Source organism: Trachemys scripta, chromosome 6 (assembly GCF_013100865.1).
Source record: "Trachemys scripta elegans isolate TJP31775 chromosome 6, CAS_Tse_1.0, whole genome shotgun sequence".
Taxonomy (NCBI): domain Eukaryota; kingdom Metazoa; phylum Chordata; order Testudines; family Emydidae; genus Trachemys; species Trachemys scripta.
Genome location: NC_048303.1, coordinates 26,413,699 through 26,435,882, shown reverse-complemented (window position 1 = coordinate 26,435,882; position 22,184 = coordinate 26,413,699).

Here is a 22,184-nt window from a genome sequence, read left to right as displayed (position 1 = left end):
CTACTCGATAAATTCTGCTGCAGTTTCCTGGGCTCATTTGTACCCAGTAGAAAATGTTTTCTTTTTCCTCTTGTGTGTTTCGACTCAACTCTTATTACTTCACATTCAGCAGCTTCTACAGATTGTGACAAACAAAAATATTCCTTGCTACAAGAGCTCATCTTTAGGCCTGTCTGCCCTGCAGAAAAAAGGGGGTCACAACCACTGGGTTGGTGCCTGGAACAGCTGTAGAATACTTCAGGCCCATTTCTGCTCTCAGTTAAACTAGTGTAAATAGAGAATGACTCTAATGAAATGAAACCGAGTTGTAACAGAGCAGAACCAGGCCCTTCTTTACTCTCACATGGCAAGTGCTTTTGGGGAAGCACTTGACTGGAGCAAGTCTTGGCTGTGCCCAGTCTGATTCCTTGTGGAGCCAACATGAACGACAGCCACAGGTAGTTCAACCGCAGAGCTGCAGCCAGTCCCACAATGCTTTCCAACCAGCTCTGCACTCTGCCTATTGACAAGTTTCCCTGTAGTTACTAATAGGTGAACATTTTTGCCAGGGACAATGTTCCAGAGAAGCCAGAGGTCTGAGGGGCCTCTCAGGGTACACTAGACAGTCCTATGTACATTTGGGTGGATATAAGGTTATATCCATTTTCAAAAGGTGAGAGGGAATAGAGTGGAGGGGCAAAGAAAAACGTGGGTGAAGTGGTTTTCACCTACTTGAAATGTAAGGAAATTCTTACACGTTCTTACACGTTGACAGTAGTTCCAGAACCAGGTAACCATGGTACCAGGTGTATTCAGGTACTGCAACATGCAGAGGTGGAGACTCCTGCCTGGCTCATGGCTGTGCAGAGAAACTGTCTCTACTCCACAGAGTCAGTGGGAGGCATGCAGGCAGATCACAGACAGATCAGATCCAAATAGGGTGACCAGAACTCTCAATTTTATAGGGACAGTCCCAATATTTGGGGCTTTGTCTTATAAAGACACCTATTACCCCTCACCCCCATCCTGATTTTTCACACTTGCTATCTGATCACCCTAGATCCAAAGGCCTAAACCAGGGGTGGGCAAACTTTTTGGTCCGAGGGCCACATCGGGGTTGCGCAACTGTATGGAGGGCCGGGTAGGAAAGGCTGTGCCTCCCCAAACAGCCTGGCCCCCACCCCATATCCACCCCTTCCCACTTCCTGCCCCCTGACTGCCCCCCCTCAGAACTCCCAACCCACCCACCCCCCCTCCGCTCCGTGTCCCCTGACCGCCTCCTCCTTGGACCCCCGCCCCCATCCAACCCCCCTGCTCTCTGTCCCCTGACTGCCCCGACCCCTATCCACACCCCCGCCACTGACAGCCCCCCCCCCGGGACTCCCACCCCCATCCAACCGCCCTCTGATCCTCATCCCCTGACCTCCCGCCCCTAACTGCCCCCCAGGATCCTACCCCCTTAGCCAGCCCCCACGCTCCCTGTCCCCTGACTGACCTCCCATAAGAACATAAGAACATAAGAACGGCCATACTGGGTCAGAGCAAAGGTCCATCTAGCCCAGTATCCTGTCTACCGACAGTGGCCAATGCTAGGTGCAGAGGAAGTGAACCTAACAGGTAATGATCAAGTGATCTGTATCCTGCCATCCATCTCCACCCTCTGACAAACAGAGTCTAGGGACACCATTCCTTACCCATCGTGGCTAATAGCCATTAATGGACTTAACCTCCATGAATTTATCCAGTTCTCTTTTAAACGCTGTTATAGCCTAGCCTTTACAACCTCCTCAGGTAAGGAGTTCCACAAGTTGCCTGTGCGCTGTGTGAAGAAGAATTTCCTTTTATTTGTTTTAAATCTGCTGCCTATTACTTTCATTTGGTGACCCCTAGTTCTTGTATTATGGGAATAAGTAAATAACTTTTCCTTATCCACTTTCTCCACATCACTCATAATTTTATACACCTCTATCATATCTCCCCTTAGTCTCCTCTTTTCCAAGCGGAACAGTCCTAGCCTCTTTAATCTCTCCTCATATGGGACCCGTTCCAAACCCCTAATCATTTTAGTTGCCCTTCTCTGAAACTTTTCTAATGCCAGTGTATCTTTTTTGAGATGAGGGACCACATCTGTATGCAGTATTCAAGATGTGGGCGTACCATTGATTTATACAAGGGCAATAATATATTCTCCGTCTTACTCTCTATCCCCTTTTTAATGATTCCTAACATCCTGTTTGCTTTTTTGGCCACCTCTGCATACTGCGTGGACATCTTCAGAGAACTATCCACAATGACTCCAAGATCTTTTTCCTGATTTGCTGTAGCTAAATTAGCCCCCATCATATTGTATGTATAGTTGGGGTTATTTTTTCCAATGTGCATTACTTTACATTTATCCACATTAAATTTCGTTTGCCATTTTGTTGCCCAATCACTTAGTTTTGTGAGATCTTTTTGAAGTTCTTCACAGTCTGCTTTGGTCTTAACTATCTTGAGCAGTTTAGTATCGTCTGCAAACTTTGCCACCTCACTTTTTTCCCCTTTCTCCAGATCATTTATGACCCCGACCCCTATCCACATCCCTGTCCCCTGATAGGCCCCCCAGGACTCCCACTCCCAACTCTCCCTGTTCCCCATCCCTTGACCGCCCCCCCCCAGAACCTCCGCTCCCGCCATCCATCCCCTCCTCCCTGACTGCCCCCCAGGACTCCCACTCCCTTACCCAACCCCCCCAACCCCTTACCAGCAGCAGGAGTTTGCAGCCGCGACACCCGGCCAGAGCCAGCTGCGCTCCCCATGCTGCCCAGCGGGAGCGGTGGGCCAGAGCGTGGCCCATGCGGTGGCGTGGCTGTAGGGGAGGGGGAGGGGCCAGGGACTAGGCTTCCTGGCCAGAAGCTCAGGGGCCGGGCAGGATGATCCCGTGGGCCGGATGTGGCCCATGGGTCATAATTTGCCCACGTCTGGCCTAAACCAAAGCCCACTGAAATCAATGGGACCCTTTCCACTGACTTCAATGGGGCTTTAGATCACGCTCTCAGGGTGAGAACTCCCGCCCCCCCCACCGCAAAGAACATTTTTGTCACAAAAAGGTTTTTACCTAAAAATCATATATGTGTCAAGAATATTTAGGCAATACATTTGTTCATTATGAAAATGAGGTTATCTAACAGTTTTCATTGAGTGGTGCATGTATGTAGGGCTTGGCATATAGTAGCCAAAATATGTTGAACTTTGGGAGCCAAATTTTCAAAAGAGAGCATACGTGCCAATCCCAGTCATAAACCTCACATTGCATGTGCAAAATGGGTGAGTACAAATCTGCTGTTTGATGGGTGCACGCTTTTGAAATCACTTTCTACAGCATTTAGTATTGGACATGTGCATTCCCACAATTGTAACCAAGGAGTATGTGGATTGGTGACGCAGGTGTCTACTTTATCTTGCAAAGCCTCTACTTCTACTCAAATTTCAAAACAAACTCTCCCCTAACAAAGCAATTCTAAATAAACTCTTCCCACTTTTCTAAAGCAAATAATTACAATTTAAAAAAAGTCTAATCCAAAAGGAAAGAACAATTCATATATGTATGGTTGTGCTAGATCAGAAGCCTTACATCATGAAAACCAGCTATTCAATGAGAAATACATTCTTTATAGTAGAAGATAGCAACAAAACTTTCACTTTATTAGGGATGGTCTAGCTAATACTTAGTCCTGCCATGAGTGCAGGGGATGGACTAGATGGCTTCTCAAGGTCCCTTCCAGTCTTATGATTCTATTCAAACTCTGATTCAGGAATTCACAAAGGATAAATGGATTAGAATGTAACTATTTCTAGGTATGTGATGGAGAAGGTCAAATCAACAAACAAAGTGCCATCTTTGTGCTATCATTCCAGTTGTTGCAAGCTATCATAGACAATGATGGAAATTATACTTATTTTGAGAACTTTTGGAGCTCTCTAAATATAATCATTTCAGGTTTAAAAAGCCTTCAGATGTGCTTATTGGCTGTGAGCAATTAAACATAGGCCCTATTGTGCAAAAGCCTCAATTTTGTTTGCAGTTATAATTATGAATATTGGAGTCAGAAAAGATTGTTTTAAAAATTATTTTATCTTGGATTTTCTTCACAACTTCCACTCTGATACTGTTTATTATGTAACTGTACCCTCATCTTTTATATTTACCACTGTTGAGTCCATTGCATTTTTTAGTTAATGCTTTTACCTTCTGTCCGTTATTTCAAAACACCACCTATTTACTTCATGAATTTCATCTAATGGATCACATTTTACTTGGATGCCTCACTACCAGGTTCATTTTGTATAGCTTTTATTTATTTATTTAGAAGCATCAGTATATTGAAAGGAAATAGGAGATAGAGGAAATAAAGCAAATTAATTATTTCTCCTGCAAGCTACACATGTTGAATTGTACTTTTGGAGATGCGGTATTATGTGTGCGCGTGGGCACACACTCACACTGGCACACTCCTACCCGTATTTAAAGAACTGAGATTAATTTCCTCTGAATCCAGTTTTGAGAACCCTTCACTTTTAAAGGGCTCCTCCAGATGAGAGGAGAGGCACATTGGCAAGCTCGTGTGTGGAAGCTTCTCCGGCTGCTGCCTGTATGCTGGCAATTCTTGGGGAGAAATGAAGGAATTCAGTTCCCAGTGCTGCCAATCTGGCCCTTTAAAAATTACAAAAAACAAAACACTAAACACACAACAACATACACAAAACAAAAGCCCTAAATGTAGTTGTCCATAGCAGGTACTGCAGGCTCTGAAGACATTGATTACACTGGATCAATTTGACATTGTGATATTGAAATTGACGCTGATACAATTTATTCCTAATATTTTTTTTCAGTAGCTAGTTATTCAAAAAGCCTTGGGGAACGCTATTGTCCATCTGGTTGAAGGTGCCCATAGTGTGCATGATGCAGCTAACCTGTATAAAATTTCCAAACATATTAGCTAGCACTGCACTATAAGTGAAATTAGGAAGTGTAGGGTTCAGAATGTTTTTGTTTCAATTTAGTACCTGAGTACAGAGCAAAAAAAAAAAAAAAGCCAAAGGTGGTTTAACAATAGATTTTTGGATCTTTGGGATCTAGATCTAGTGGTTATAGATTATAAAGACAATGGGGACCATTGTGGTCATCTAATCTGTCCTCCTGTATAACACAGGGCATAGAACTTCCTTGAATTAATTCCTGTCTGAACAGGAGGGAGAGGGAGGAAGGGAGAGGGAACCAGAATGTAAAACAAGGACCTGTCTGTCCAGAAGGGAATAGAATGGACTTCTTAGGGTACATCTACACTACAGCGGGGAGTCGATTTAAGATACGCAAATTCAGCTACGTGAATAGCGTAGCTGAATTCGACGTATTACAGCCGACTTACCCCGTTGTGAGGACGGCGGCAAAATCGACTTCTGCCGCTTTTTGTCGGCGGCGCTTACTACCACCTCCGCTGGTGGAGTTAGAGCGCCGATTCGGGGATCGATTGTCGCGTCCCGACGGGACGCGATAAATCGATCCCCGAGAGGTCGATTTCTACCCGCCGATTCAGGCGGGTAGTATAGACCAGGCCTTAGATCCTCAGTTGGTGTAAATTTGCATAGATCCATCAATATCAACAAGACTTTCTTGATTTACAGAAACTGAGGATCTGGCTCATTGGGTCTCTCTGGGCTGGGATTCTGGAAGGAAGAGTCTGTCCATGGTGGCCTTATTAGTTGATCTCTGTTAAAAGGGATAAGACTTTTCAAAAATAGTAGGTTTAATTAGATAAAGTCATAGTTTCTTAGCAATGCCAGTCTAGGTACATGTGAGGCAGTCCATCAGTTATGGCTTAAATACCCTATTATCTTTGCAAACTAACAGCCTATATGGGGAATTAAAAAAAAAAATCTTCCTAGCTTCCCTGAAAAAATGGCTTGGTAATTGTATTCATGGAAATTGCTATGCATGACAGCAATAATAACAGGCCCAACATTATGGAGATGGCAGGTATAAATCTATCCTCAAGGCAATGATGAGTGCAAAGAGCAAATTACCTTGAAAACAAATTAGTTTGTTCACACAATTATTTTCAATGGATGGTTTGCATCTCCTCTCATTTCAGTAATTGAAAAGCATGTTGCAATTTTGTGGATTATTTTCGCCCACAGAGCAAATTCAAGAAAGCAGAAGCAGACTGATAACCACTCTTCTTCTGCCTTTGATCACTTCCCTTCTATTTGTCACTGTTTCTTCCAACTTTCTCAATATTTAGGAGTGGACATGCTGCTGAGTTCTGTAGAAAAGAAGCACTGCCAACTGTTTTTCAGTCTGTTTCAATAATGAATGTATTAGGCAACAGCTTAAGACTTTCATTACGTGTGTGTGTGTGTGTGTGTTTGTACGAGAGAAAGCATTTTCCTACCAACTGATGGATAGTATATTATTACTGTCCCTTTGGCCTGAGCAGTGAGTCAATACTCAAGGCTTTGCTGGGTTGTTTCCATTAGGTGGGGAAATCAATTACATGAGTCAGGTATTTCTTTGGTGCAATCCTGTTTGTGTACACAGAATGTACAAAAAGTCCCATTTCCCTGAACACATTACAAACAATAGGCAGTTTCTTTGTTCAGAAACTCAAGTCTGCCCTTCCAGTGAATACTTTGCCCAAAAAGTGGGTATTGGTTATGCTCACCAGTGCTTCTCCAGCTCTCTCCTGGCTTTCTGCTCACTTTCTCTTGGCTCGCTGGCTGCTTTCTGCCTCTCAAAAACCTAGACATACATAGCTACATCCAATTAATCCCTCAGTCTCTGGTCTGGTCTATACTACCCGCCTGAATCGGCGGGTAGAAATCGACCTCTCGGGGATCGATTTATCGTGTCCCGTCGGGATGCGACAATTGATCCCCGAATCGGCGCTCTAACTCCACCAGCGGAGGTGGTAGTAAGCGCCTCTGACAAAAAGCCGCAGAAGTCGATTTTGCCGCCGTCCTCACAACGGGGTAAGTCGGCTGTGATACGTCGAATTCAGCTGCGCTATTCACGTAGCTGAATTTGCGTATCTTAAATCGACTCCCCCCTGTAGTGTAGATGTACCCTCTGTGTTTGCAATCAATCCCCAGGGAAAACCCTTGGCCCACATGGCTAAGCTTCTGTTCATGTCAGTGACTGGGATGTGGGTGGTCATGCTTAGTGGTTAGAACAGGCATCAGTAGCCAGGAATTGGAACTCAGGGTCAGAACCAGAGTCAGAGGCCAGATGGCAGAGCCAAGGGTCAGGGCCATAGACAGAAGTCAAAGACGAGGGTCAGAACTGGGCTACCTGGAGTGGGCCAAGGCAGTAGCAAAGCTGGGAACAAGCAAGTGCCGGAACTATCTCAGCCAGGGGCAAACGCTTTGAGCAGTCCCTGAAATTCTGCTTCTGCGCTGCTGGGCTTAGGAGCCAGCCTATTGATTCTTCCAGCCAATCAGGTAGTGTCACCAATTTGGCAGCCTACTACAGGCCAGCTGCACTCATTAGCCCAGAGACTAGCTCTGCTGCAGGCCCTGCTTCCAGACAGCTCAGACCTTGCCATGCTGGCCAGGGCTGGGCCATGGCATCCAGTGTTTCAACTCTCTCTACACAAAAGCACCGTTAATTGCTCTTTCCATTCAGCCTGAATGAAGGGTGTTTTGTACACTCATAAGCTTTAACCAGGTCTGTGACTGATGGCAGCCATTAACACCTTCCAGCATAACGTCATTTTATGAAGTTGTGAAGAATGGAAAGCTGGTGTATAACCTCTTTCACTCTCGCATCTGTTTTTCTGATTTCAATACAATCCAAATGATACAAATATATAAAACATTTTGTTTCTTTAATGTTAGGTTCTTACTGAAGAAAGGCCTGAACCAACACACTAGATCTAAAGATACTGGAGCACTGGGAAAGTTCAAACCAGAGCTAAACTTCACAGGTAACCCCTTTCTTTACAATGGGCTGAACTGAAATCTCAGCCCCACAACACTGGATACCATTCTGAGGCGCTGATCCCTTCTTTGTGTCCTGCAACAACAGCTTATTGGCCATGTTCTGTGCTGTTTACACCACTGGTAACCTCACCAGGTTGCCCCGTCAGATTGTACAGCATGGAATTTAGGATAGGATTTGGTCTCATCCACACCTTTCAAAGATGGTTGCATGCTGAACTCCACATCCAAATGAAGTGGAAAGGAACATTAGCTATTTCTGGGTGCTTTTTACACATGTAAGGACAAAATGGCCTTAGTGCACCAGCGAATCCAGCACTATAAGCAAAGCTATGGTATTAAATGTCATGTGAGGATAATTCACGTTGGCTACTGTAGGAAGAGTTAGTAAAAGAACTGGTATTATTTGCACACATGCTTAAAGGAATCTATGTTATTCAGACCTTGTTTTTTCTGTTAGCAAGACAAATTACCAGGGTCCTACAAATTCAGGGACAGCTCCAGATCAAGGTTGTGAACAGCAAGCTAAGTTTATATGGTTTTCATTGTTCCAGGTGGCATCTACTTCTTTTATACTCACGTCCAACAAACAGTAGTACATCAAAGTGCACTACAGAACTTTTTAGTGCAGGGTCCACATGACCTGTTAGTGCATGGCAAGCTAGTGCACAGTACAGTCACTCCTCAACTTGTCATGCACTAAGTTCTATGTCCATTTCATTCTTATCTTCTTGAATCCACTGCCGCCCCCCCCCCCCCTCATTTTCCACCCCTTCCTCCCTTGCTGGTTACTTAAAAGGACAAGGAATTCTGATCCATTTGCTGCCCTCCACCCCCACCCCTTCACCTGTGACCAGACTATATGAGAGAAATTCCTACAAGACAAAAGCTGCAAAAAGCCTCACATGGCTCAGAGGCCGCAGACTACACTGCTCCAACACTAGGCTAAAGCAACTTAACACCTTTGCCTTTCTTCCTTTTCCTGTACTAGCAAGCAGCCTTAAAAGCAGTTTGTGAATAACATCACACAGTACTAACCTGGAGAAAACCACATCAGTCACGGTTCTTAATCATTACTGATATTACTTGACTCTCTTTAGGAGTGTGCACAATATTTTGTTTTAATATAAATGCACAAGATTTCTTTGAGTTAATTTTTTTTTAATTACCCAGGACCAAACCCTCTGCTCTGTTTAGTTCATGGATAAACAGGATTTATTCCAGGGTGATCCACATGGGACAGAATTCTCCTGCCCCAGACCTCAGAACACAGTGGGAGGTATTCCCCAACTGTTATTGAATGCTCAGCAGCAGCATTGCCCACCTAGGAGCAGGGAAAGGTGGAGTCTGGCCAGTGGAGTTGTGCATATGGTGCAAAAAAATTCCCAGTGCAAACAATGCCCAAGTGTCTCTGGAACTGTATGGCTACAGGTGTGATTAAGAGAGAATTTATTGGGATTGGCATAGCAACCTGAGATAGATTTATGCTGATATAAACAGACTTCTTAGTACTCCTTGTGTGATCAGCAAACAGTATTATAAATCTGCTTAACAATTTCAGCCTGCATTGGCTTGTGCCTGCCTTTCAACTGGACAGAAGATAGAATAAACCAGGCATCGGCAACGTTCGGCACGCGGCTCGCCAGGGTAAGCACCCTGGCGGGCCGGGCCAGTTTTATTTACCTGCTGACGCGGCAGGTTCGGCCGATTGTGGTCCCCACTGGCTGCGGTTCGCCATCCCGGGCCAATGGGGGCAGCGAGAAGCCGTGGCCAGCACATTGCTCGCCCGCGCCGCTTCTCGCCGCCCCCATTGGCCCGGGACAGCGAACCGCGGCCAGCGGGGACCGCAATCGGCCGAACCTGCCGCATCAGCAGGTAAATAAAACTGGCCCGGCCCGCCAGGGTGCTTACCCTGGCGAGCCGCGTGCCGAACGTTGCCGACCCCTGGAATAAACTACTTATATGCACCCATTATCATAGTACCTTAGTGCCTCACAATCTAACACAGCTATCCTCCCAGCACCCTTGTGAAGCAGGGCACTGCTATTATCTTCATTTTACAGATAGGGAACTGAGGCACAGAGTGGCTAAGTGACTTGCCCAAGGTCACACAGCAAATATGTGTCATAACATGGAATTGAACCCAGCCTAATTATTTAGCTCTTCAATGGTAGCTTTAAATTATCAACAGAAAGGGGACATCTGGGCACCTTTTGTCGTTAATGTATGTGTTGTGCATGGTAAAGACTCAAAATACTTGCAGACAATGTTTTGGTAAAAATGTAAGTGACACACTGTACTTATTCATGGTAGGGATAGCCACTTTCAGCTCATAATGAAACTTTTCTAGTTGAAGATATAAATTGAGGCAGTGTGAACTACATTATAAGTGCTCACATTATGCAGAGCACTGAACAGATCAGTTGGTCTTCAAATTAAGACTAACCATGCAGCCAGTCTTTGTCAGTTCAGACGGGGGATTGGTTAGCTGTGAATCATACACTAGAGGTTTTTTCTGCTGCCGCAGCAGCATCCTAATTTGCTTTATTATCCAATTTTCTGAGCACCTTAATTAAACATCAGAAACCTTATATCATGTCCTGTGACGGGTTGGATGTACTGAAACTGGGAGCTGCACCCGATGTGCCAAGACTACTTCTACCCCTGCTTTCCCTGCCAGCTCGGGACCCCAGCACCACGTCTTGCTGAGCCAGACACGCCAGTCTGCTCCAACACAGACCCAGGGTCTGAATTACTTGCCCCAAAGCTCCAGGCTTCACTGAAAGTAGCTAACAGAAGTGTTCTTGTCTTTAACACCCAGATGCCCAAATCCCAATGGGGTATAAACCCAAAGAAATCTGTTTTACCCCGCATAAAGCTTATATAGGATAAACTCATAAATTGTTCGGCCTCTGTAACACTGATAGAGAGATATGCACAGCTGTTTGCCCCCCAAGTATTAATACATACCCTGGGTCAATTAACAAGTAAAAAGTGATTATATTAAATACAGAAAATAGGATTTAAGTGGTTCCAAGTAGTAACAGACAGAACAAAGCAAGTCACCAAGCAAAATAAACTAAAACACGCAAATCCATGTCTAATCAAACAATACAGATAAGATCCTTACCAGTTCCAGAATGCTCCCTTTTACAGACTAATCTCCTTTTAGCCTAGGTCCAGCAATCACTCACACCCCTTGCAGTCACTGTCCTTTGTTCCAGTTTCTTTCAGGTATCCTGGGGGGTGGGGGGGGGTGGAGAGGCTCTCTCTTTAGCCAACTTGAAGACAAAATGGAGGGGTCTCCAACGGGCTTACATAGATTTTTTCTTGTGGGTGGAGACCCGCTCCCCTCTCCTATGCAAAGTCCAGCTCCAAGATGGAGTTTTGAAGTCACCTGGGCAAGTCACATGTCCATACATGACTGAGTTCCTTACCAGCCAAGCCACGTTCCTGGGAAAGCCCACATGTGTATTGGTGTCTCCAAGTTCATTGTTGGCTTAAGTGTTTCCGGATTGGGCACTTACTGAGAATAGTCTTTTCTCAGGAAGCTGACCAACCGCTTCACTACAGCCTACTTAGAATCAAACAAGTATACAGCCAATATTCATAACTTCGAATACAAAAATGATACATGCATACAAATAGGATTAATAGATTTAGTAGATCATAACCTTTACAGATATGTTACATGGCATATGTAGTATAAAACACATTCTAGTTATGTTATATATATACATTCATATGCATATTTTCATAAAGCCTTACGGGAGGTATCGTCACAATGTCCTCAAGCTTTGTCACCATCCTAGCCAAACAACAGACAAAAAGCAAAAGAATGCAGTGCAACTGGCAGAAAAGAGGGTCCATGAAAGAGCACATTTGCTATATTTGGTTATTCCTGAAATAGGATTGCAATGGAAGATGAAGCATAGAATCAACACTTAGTATATTAAAAAGAGAACGGAACTAAAGATGAATGCTTTAAAAAGACTCCAAAGAAACAGTGTCACTTTCCTACTTCTCTAGTGAATAGTCTCCTACTTTGTGAGGTAGTAGATTGTCTAAGTACAGTGGTGACTCCCTGAGAGACAGTATTCAGAAAGCCACTAACCTCTGATGGTGTCTACAGACTTTTCTTAGCTATAAAAAGGACCAAAAAAAGAAGATACTATTCTGGTAAGTGCTCTTAACCATTTGATCTCAGTAACTGTCCTTCCCTATGGTATAGAAATATGGAAGTACGAGCCTCACTTGACTTGCATAACCCAATATACTACTTTTTAATGAACAATAAAATTGCAAATATACTGGGTGAAAAGTTAGTAAATTCTTTTCAGCTGCTTTTACATACCCTGCTTATGGAGATGTTTGTATGAACGTTGAGGACTTAATTTTCAGTTACAACAAGGCCCATTTACACCACTCTGGCAGTGTAAATTTCATCATGTTTTCTTTAATGCCCCTTTACCGGGGCGGCTCCAGGCACCAGCACAGCAAGTGTGTGCCTGGGGCGGCAAGCCACGGGGGGCAGCCTGCCGGTTGCCGTGAGGGCGGCGGTCAGGCTGCCTTCGATGGCATGCCTGCGGGAGGTCCACTGGTCCTGTGGATTCGGCAGCAATTCAAGGGTGGGGACACCGAAGGCGCGGCACTGGCGGACCTCCCGCAGGCATGCCACCGAATCGGCGTGACCAGCAGACCGCCCGCAGGCATGCCACCGAAGGCAGCCTGACCGCCGCCCTCACGGCAACCGGCAGGGGCGCGCCACTGAATGCTGCCTGACTGCCAGGCTTGGGGCGGCAAAAAGCTTAGAGCCGCCCCTGCCCTTTACACTGCCAGAATGGACAGAAAGGGGTCTTAGTGTAACTAAAACTCAGGCCCCAAAAATTTGCTTTGAAGTCCATTTGCTCCAGCTGCTTATTCCCACTTAGAGATCTCTCCCCATTCCCCGATCTTTGCTGCTCCATTACAGTCATTAGTGAAGTATCCTGCTGAAAGATAGTCAGATCTATATAAATAAAGAAAAAGGGCCTATTAAAAAAAGCAGTTATTATACATCGCATCTGATGAGCCATCATCCAGTCTCTCTCTCTCTCTCTCCAAAAACTTTTGGAGTTACTTTCAGTGTTAATAAAAGTGAGGGAATAATACTATTGACTTATACTGCTTAAGGGATGCAGATATCTTTCCTATATCCCTCTGTCAGCACAGCTCAATCCTGCTGTAAAACACCCTATTATGTCAGCCATCATATTTTACAAGCTAGCAGTTTCACCTGTAATTTTGTCCAATGGTTAAAAAAAATCAGAATTGAGACTACTAGAAGTGTTGAACTCTGACTGCAGACTTTGACTCCATCATTTGTGCAATTTACCTGTTATTTCTCCAAATGAAAGATTTGATTGTGTTACATTTTCCACTGTAGTTGCTGTTTCATTTTTCAAGTAAATCCTGTAATGCACAACAGGAGAAGAACTTTCAGAGTGGGGAATCTCAACTGTTTTGAACCCATCACCATTTTTGTTCAATGCCCCCTTTTTTCTCCATGCTAGTTATCAGCAGCCTTTTCCACAGGAACAAATGGAGTCAATTATCTGCTAGTTTGCAGAGTGGGGGTTGAAACAAGATTTGTATTGTTCAAAACACTGTTAAGTTTGTTTGGCACATCTGTACTTCAGGGGGAAAAATAACCAGTTACTCACCTTCTCGTAACTGTTGTTCTTTGAGATGTGTTGCTCATATCCATTCCAATTAGGTGTGCGCATGCCACATGCAGAGTCATCGGAAAGTTTTTACCTTAGCAGCTCCCATCAGGTTGGCTGTGGAGCCCCCTAGAGTGGCACCTTCATAGCGCTGAATATATGACCCTGCCGAGCCGGACCCTCCTCAGTTCCTTCTTGCCGGCTACTCCGACAGAGGGGTAGGAGGGTGGGTATTGGAATGGATATGAGCAACACATCTTGAAGAACAACAGTTATGAGAAGGTGAGTACAGTAACTGTTTTTTTCTTCTTCGAATGATTGCTCATGTTGATTCCAATTAGGTGACTCACAAGCCCTACCTAGGCGGTGGGGTTGGAGTTATGGAATCACTGACTGGAGCACTGCTCTGCCAAATGCTGCATCATTTCTGATGTGTTGGATGATGGCATAATGAGAGGTGAACGTATGCATCGAGGACCACGTTGCTGCCCTGCAGATCTCTTGTATCGGGACCTGGGCCGGGAATGCCACTGACGAAGCCTGTGCCCTTGGGGAATGTGCTGTAAGGGACGGGGCTGAAACCTTGGCTAGCTAGTAGCACATCTGGATGCAGGACGTGATCCATGATGAGATTCTCTGAGATGAGACCGGGAGCCCTTTCATCCGGTCCGCAATGAAGGAGCTGGTTCGACTTCCTGAACGGCTTTGTGTGCTCAATGTAAAAGGCTAGCTGAATACCCAATGAGTGGAGACTCTGTTCTCAGATATTAGCGAGCCACGCTTGGAAGGGTCTGAGCCTCATTCTAGCATGCCAGACCACGTAAGCGCAGATTGCCATGTGGCCAAGGAGACTCAGGCATTCCCTTGCTGTAGTGGCTTGGTACCACCTGAGGCCTTGAATAATGTCTATCATGGCTTAGAAGCGGGCGTCTGGCAGAAATGCTCTTGCCTGTATCGAGTCCAACACTGCCCCAATGAACACTGTTCTTTGGGTCGGTAACAAAGTCGACTTGTTCACATTGAGGAGGAGGCCCAGATTCTTGAAAGTGGATCTGACCAATCAGACTTGAGTCTCCACCTGTTCCCTGGAGCATCCCATGAGCAGCCAGTCATAGAGGTAGGGGTATACCTGCACCTGCCTCCTTTGGAGGAAGGCTGCTATGATTGACATGCACTTGGTGAACACTCAGGGGGTTGTCGACAGGCTGAAGGGCAGGACCGTGAACTGATAATGGCTGTGGTCAACAACAAACCTGAGGAATCATCTGTGTGCAGGCTGTATAGCTGTGTGAAAGTACGCGTTTTTCATGTCGAAGGTGGCGTACCCATCTCCTGGATCCAGAGAAGGGATAATAGCACTCAGGGAGACCATGCGGAGCTTCATCTTTTCCATGAACTTCTTGAGTTCACACAGGTTTAGAATCGGTCTGAGATCTCCCCCCGCTTGGCTTTGGGGATTAGAAAGTAACGGGAATACAATCCCTTGCCCCTGAGGAACCTCCTCCACCGCTCCCATGGCAAGGAGCGCCTGCACCTTGTGGATAAGGAGTTGCTTAAGAGAAGGGTCCCTGAAGAGGGATGGGGAAGGGGAGTGGGAGGGAGGGGGAAGCAGAACTGGAGAGAATATCCCACTGCTACTGTGCAAAGAACCCAGCGGTCCGATGCTATTTGGGACCAAGCACAATAGAAGTGGGATAGACGATTCAAGAAACAAGGGGAAGGATCTGGTGTCATGACCAGGGCCGCCCAGACGGGGGGGCAAGTGGTGCAATTTGCCCCAGGCCCTGGGCCCTGCAGGGGCCCCCACAAGAATATAGTATTCTATAGTATTGCAACTTTTTTTTAGGGAAGGGGCCTCCGAAATTGCTTTGCCCCAGGCCCCCTGAATCCTCTGGGTGGCCCTGGTCATGGCGGGTGCACCGGCCTCGGTTGAACCTTCAAAAATCCTGTTTTGAGCCCAAAGATGGCTTGGTAGGGCCCTGGCCCTGCTCTGGCAGGGGATGGGAAGGCTTGTGTGTGCCATTCCTACCCCTCCTCCTGTGGAAGTCCTGCCTTGGCCGGGGAGGATAGGCAGGGCAGTCCTTAGGCACACGCAGCATACACGGCTCCGTAGGGCACCTGAAAATTTGGGGCACCCCTCGGTCTTAGTGTCCACCCTTCCACCTCTTCCTATTCCTGTTCTGACCCTTCCTGCAGGCTCCCACCCCAGCTGGCTGCTGCAGCCTGGTGAGTCTTCCTCTGGAGGGGATCTAGTACTTCAGAGGGAAAAAGCCTCCAGCCTGCCAGACCTATTAGCACAACACTGAAACTGTTAAAGAGCCATTGATGTGGTAATGAAGTAATTTAACAGGCATTTGCCAACGCCCAGGTATATCCTGTCAGTTTCTGAATTTACTGACAAAAACAGTTGTGCATTACTATAATATTTACTCAGAACATGTTAGTCTACAGAACCTTAGTTTAAAATTTGCTTTAAAAATATTTCATTAGTGTGTTGCTGAAGATTATAAAATCGCATCTCTAAAAAATCCTTGCATAGATTTTTAGATGCACAATCTGAGTATCATCTTTAGCCTTAAATGCTTGGATCTTCAAACATATAGTTTTTTGAATAAATCCTTCAAAAGACCACCCTTATCTAAAATATACATGTGAGCCCAGGCTGCCTTCAGGCATAGGGGCACCAGTTTAATAATACTGCATAGCGCCCCATAAATCCTAAGGATGGCCCTGAAGCTAGGGGCGTTGTTGCCGTTGTTGCGGCTTTAAATGTTTGCGTTGGGTTGCCGAGGTGTGCAGGCCCAACAATTTCATGATCGCCCAGGAGTCGTTTAGGCTGTGCAGCCTGGAGTCAGTTTGCTCCGAGAACAGGCCTGCTCCGTCAAACGGTGGGTCCTGCACTTCCGGGGGCAACCCGGATGCCTGTAACCCTGAGCCCTTCCTCACGGCTATCCCAGAGGAAAGGGTGTGTGCAGCTGAATCCACAGCATCCAGGGAGGTCTGTAAAGAGGTCCATGCCACTGCCTTTCCTTCATTGACTATAGCCTCAAATTCAGCTCTGGAGTCCGATGGAACCAGCTCCTTAAACTTCAACATGGAGGCCCAAGAGTTGAAGTTATATCTCCTGAGGATAGCTTGCTGGTTAGCTATTCCCGGTTGCAAGCCTCCCGTTGAGCAGACCTTCTACCGAAAAGGTCCATCCGTTTTGATTCCTTTGATTTGGGAGTCGGTCCCTGCTGCCCCTGCCTCTCCTTCTTGTTAACTATGGTCATGACTAAGGAGCAGGGCTGTGGGTGCGAGATGAGCTATTTAGAGGGTATGAAGTACTTCTGCTCAACTCCTTTAGCGGTAGGCAGGATAGATGCAGGGGTCTGCCATAGAGTCTTAATCTTGCTCTGGATCATTTTTATCAGTGGCAGTGTTACCTTGAATGGCCCCTCTCATGCCAAGATGTCCTCCATGGGGTCCTCAAGTTCAACCACCCCTTCTGCCTGCAACCCCATGTTGAGGGCAATCCTGCATAGCAGATCTTGATGGGCCTTGTGGTCAATCGGGGGGGCGGGTGTCCCCGAGGCCAAAGCCCTTGCCACCGCCTTGTCTAGCTCTCTTGCTCCCTCCTGTCCAGTGTCGAGAACCTCGGTGCCGACTGCTGTCGCAGTAGCCTGGATGGGCGGCAGAACTTGTGCTGGCATCGTCTCAGAGCCCCGAGGCATAGGTCGGTCTCTGGGTGGTGGGGGCGCTCGACTTTCAGGGGCCACTGACCGGAAACCCCTTGAAAAAGATCCCTGGGCTTGGTGGTAAGACCAGGGGGTCCAAAAGGGCCACTGTGCAGGTGGCTGCCACTGGGGGTGCTAAGGCACCACACTTGCATCACGTCAGTGCCTGTCTGACCTGTGCCAGTTACATCGCGAGTATAGGGATTCCACATCTGAGTCCAGTGAAGCAAATCTCAACTGTAAGAACCACAGCGGCGCCTGTGGGTATTGCAACAGGGACCGGTGCCGAGCGTCCAGTGTGGGGGATCAGTGCCGAGGATCCGGTGCCAGAGATGGGTGCTGAGGAGCAGGTGCGGGAGACCGGTGCCACTCAGTCAGTGCCAGAGCCTGGTGCCGCTCCACCCTTGATGTCAAAAAAGGTGATCACTGCCCCGTTGGCATCAGGGAGCCTTGCTGGGAACCCAGTGCCGGCGAATGGTGCTGTGGTGCAGGAGATTGGGAGCAGTATCACAGGTAGTGGTACCAAACTGGGAAGGGTAACCACCTCATCATGGCCAGCTTGCCTCTAGATTGTGCTAGTCATTGCGGCACCAGAGGCTTGTCTCTGACTGCCAGGGCCTGAGGAGCCATCATGGCAATCAGATCCCTGGCAGCTTCAAAAGTTTCCGGGGTGGAGGGAAGCTCCAACTCCTCCACCTGGGACTGCCTTTCAGGAGTGTTGCTGGGCGCCTCACTCGATGGTCCCCTTACCAGGACCGAAGTCGACGGTGCTGACTCCTGCGCTCCTGGCACTAAGAGCTCCTGACTAGAACATAAGAACAGCTACACTGGGTCAGACCAATGGTCCGTCTAGCCCAATATCCGGTCTTCTGACTGTAGCCAATGCCAGGTGCCCAGGAGGGAATGAACAGAACAGGTAATCATCCAGTGATCCATCCATCCCCTGTTGCCCACTCCCAGCTTCTGGCAAACAGAGGCTAGGGAAACCATCCTTGCCTATTGTATTTAATAGCCATTGATGGAACTATTCTCCATGAATTTATCTAGTTCTTTTTTGAACCCTGTTATAGTCTTGGCCTTCACAACATCCTTTGACAAGGAGTTCCACAGGTTGACTGTGCGTTGTGTGAAAAAATACTTCCTTTTGTTTGTTTTAAACCTGCTTCCTATTAATTTCATTTGGTGACCCCTAGTTCTTGTGTTATGAGAAGGAGTAAATAATACTTCCTTATTTACTTTCTCCACATCAGTCATAATTTTATAGACCTCTATCATATCCCCCCCCATTAGTCATCTTTTTTCCAAGCTGAAAAGTCGCAGTCTTATTAATCTCTCTTCATATGGCAGCTGTTCCATACCCCTAATTATTTTTGTTGCCCTTTTCTGAATCTTTTCCAATTCCGATATTTCTTTTTTGAGATGGGGCGACCACATCTGCATGCAGTATTCAAGATGTGGGTGTACCATGGATCTGTATAGAGGCAATATGATATTTTCTGTCTTATTATCTATCCTTTTCTTAATGATTCCCAACCTTCTGTTTGCTTTTTTGACTGCCGCTTCACATTGAGTGGATGTTTTCAGAGAACTATCCACAATGACTCCAAGATCTCTTTCTTGAGCAGTAACAGCTAATTTAGACCCCGTCATTTTATATGTATGGTTGGGATTACGTTTTCCAGTGTGCATTACTTTGCATTTATCAACATTGAATTTCATCTGCCATTTTGTTGCCTAGTTACCCAGGTTTGAGAGATCCTTTCATAGCTCTTCGCGGTCTGCCTGGGACTTAACTATCTTGAGCAGTTTTGTATCATCTGCAAATTTTGCCACCTCACTGTTTACCCCTTTTTCCAGATCATTTATGAATATGTTGAATAGGACAGGGCCCAGTACAGACCCCTGGGGGATACCACTATTTACCTCTCTCTATTCTGAAAACTGACCATTTATTCCTACCCATTGTTTCCTATCTTTTAACCAGTTACCAATCCATGAGAGTACCTTCTCTCTTATCCCATGACTGCTTATTTTGCTTAACAGCCTTTGGTGAGGGACCTTATCAAAGGCTTTCTGAAAATCTAAGTACACTATATCCACTGGATCACTCTTGTCCACATGCTTGTTGACCCCCTCAAAGAATTCTAGTAGATTGGTAAGCCATGATTTCCCTTTACAAAAACCATGTTTACTCTTTCCCAACAAATTATGTTCATCTATGTGTTTGACAATTTTGTTCTTTACTATAGTTTCAACCAGTTTGCCCGATACTGAAGTCAGGCTTACAGGCCTATAATTGCCGGAATCGCCTCTGGAGCCCTTTTAAAAAACTGGCGTCACATTGGTTATCCTGCCAGCACCACTGTCTTCGGCATGGGGAAGTGACCTCTATCAGTCTTCCTGTGCTGCTTCCCACTGGGGAGTGGGAGCCGTGCTGGGCTGTCTCCGCAGCCCGCAGTGCTGGGGAGTGTCGGTGCCGAGGGTCTCTTAGCCCAGAGTCCCTCCTTGGCGCCGTGTCGCATACGGAGGTTGGGGCGCTCCTCATGGACACTCTCGGTGCCGCGTCATGATGGTCCGTGGCAGGCTGGGGACGAAAAGCGGACTCCATCAAGAGCTGTTCAAGATGGAAGTCTGGCTCTTTCTTAGTCCTGGGGTGGAATGCCTTACGGATCCTGCACTTCTCTGTCAGTTGCGTCTCCCCCAGAGACTTTAGGCATGAGTCGGAGGGGTCGCCTGTTGGCATAGGCTTACTGCAGGATCTACAGGGCTTAAACCCTTGGGACTGAAGCATGTCCCCAGAAGGGATTGGGAGGTAACCCCAGCCACAATACCTTACCTACAAACTACAACTATATATACAGGCTGTAACTAACTACAAACTAACAACTACTATATACGCTAAGGGAAGCACTTGCTACGCAAGCGATTGCAGTTTCAACGACCGTCACTGGCGATAAGAAGGAACTGAGGAGGGGCTGGGTCAGCAGGCTCATATATTCAGTGCCATGAAGGCGTCACTTCTGGGGGCTCCCAGCTGACCCAACGGGAGTTGCTAAGGGAAAAACTTTCCGACAACTGTGCACACAACGCGCGCACACCTAATTGGAATCAATATGAGCAATCACTCGAAGAAGAGCCCGTGGGTGGATTTGAAGGCATTATTTGCCAGCCAAACAGTCTATTTACAGTGCTGGTATGAATGTGTTATAGTGGCATGACAGCAGAGCATTCAGCAGGGATGACATTAGTTAGACACAGGGGCGAGCTGGATAGTATTCTGCCTGTACTAGCAGATTCTACATTTGTCACATCACATCTACCTATCACAGAGACAGAGGAGAAAATGATAGGGCTGGAAAAGGAAAAGCTACATGTGCAACATAGAGGAATGTGTTGAAGTTTATGTGAAACTAAGGGTATGTCTACACTGCAGCTGGGAACATGCTTCATTGAACTACCACCTAAAAAGAGCAGTATGGCCTGCCCGGGTACAAACCTGGCTCTGTATCCTGATGGCTAACTCAGCCACTGCAGCCACTCTGCTATTTTTTGCACACTAGCTCAAGCAGAACTAGCGCAAGTCTGTCTACCCACACTGGAAAGCACACTCCCAGCTGCAGTGCAGACATACCCTGCAACTGAGGGTATCAGTGAGTAATTTTAGCACTCCTTATTCAACGTACGTTTCCTTGCAGCCCCCAAGATGTCTGAGACTAAGGCTATGTCTACACTGCAGAACCTAAGTCAGCACAGCTACGCCGGCATAGTCCATTAGTGTAGATGCAGTGAACATCGACAGGCGTTTTTTCTGCCAGTTTAGGAACACCGCATCGCTCAACAAAGGGAGCTATGCCAACAGAAGCTCTCTTCTGTTGGAACAGCTGCATCTACACTGGGGGTTAGGTTGGCATAGCTGTGTTGGCAAGGGGTGTGGTTTTTCACAGCCCTGACTGGTGTAGTTATGCTGATACGCGTTTTAGGTATAGACCAAGCCTACACCAGCCCTTATTAAAACCACTTGGCTAGTGATGAATGTGTCTTCATTCCCCTCACATCAATAAGACTGCAGGGGAACTGCACACCTAGAAGTTCCCCACAACGTCCAATGTGGGAGGAAGGGGCAATACACCTACCCATCCTGAACAACCAACCAACCATACCAACTGGAATGTTCCCTTGAGACAGAACCTGGGAAGAAGTTGATGAACTTAGCTCTCTCTCTTCTATGTTCTTCTTTTTTTCCATCTTTTCTCTCTGTCTCTTTCCCAACCTTCTTAAATATTCCATCATAGTTAATAAATCTAATATATTGACCATCTTATCTGACTGTATGAAAAATAATTAAAAAAAATCTTGCTTTATTTTTTGTTAGTTTTATTCAAGAAGAAAGAAAAACCCTTGTGTTTTCTACTTTGTAGTGAATCCATCTCTACAGGTCTGTGCTTCATATCATTTTACAGCAATAAATAATGCGACTAGAACTAGCACTCCATCCACTGGACAAAATTACTACATTGCTTTGTTACACATTATAGTCTTGTCTATCCTAGCGATATATAAGTGCAATCACTGCTGGAGCTCTGCTAGTGCTGCCATTAAGGGAAACTTGGCATCGAATTCAGGCATATTTTTAATCCACCAGCAATAAATACGAAATAATAATTCAGTAGTTTAAATCCCTTTGTCTTTCTGCACTAGATTCTACCCTTAGTAGCACGGTGGAGCTGCACCTGTGTAGAAAAACGCTTTAAAACATTAAAAGGATAGGGAACCTCCTTCTGCTTAGTAACTGAGTGGCTTTGCTTTAACC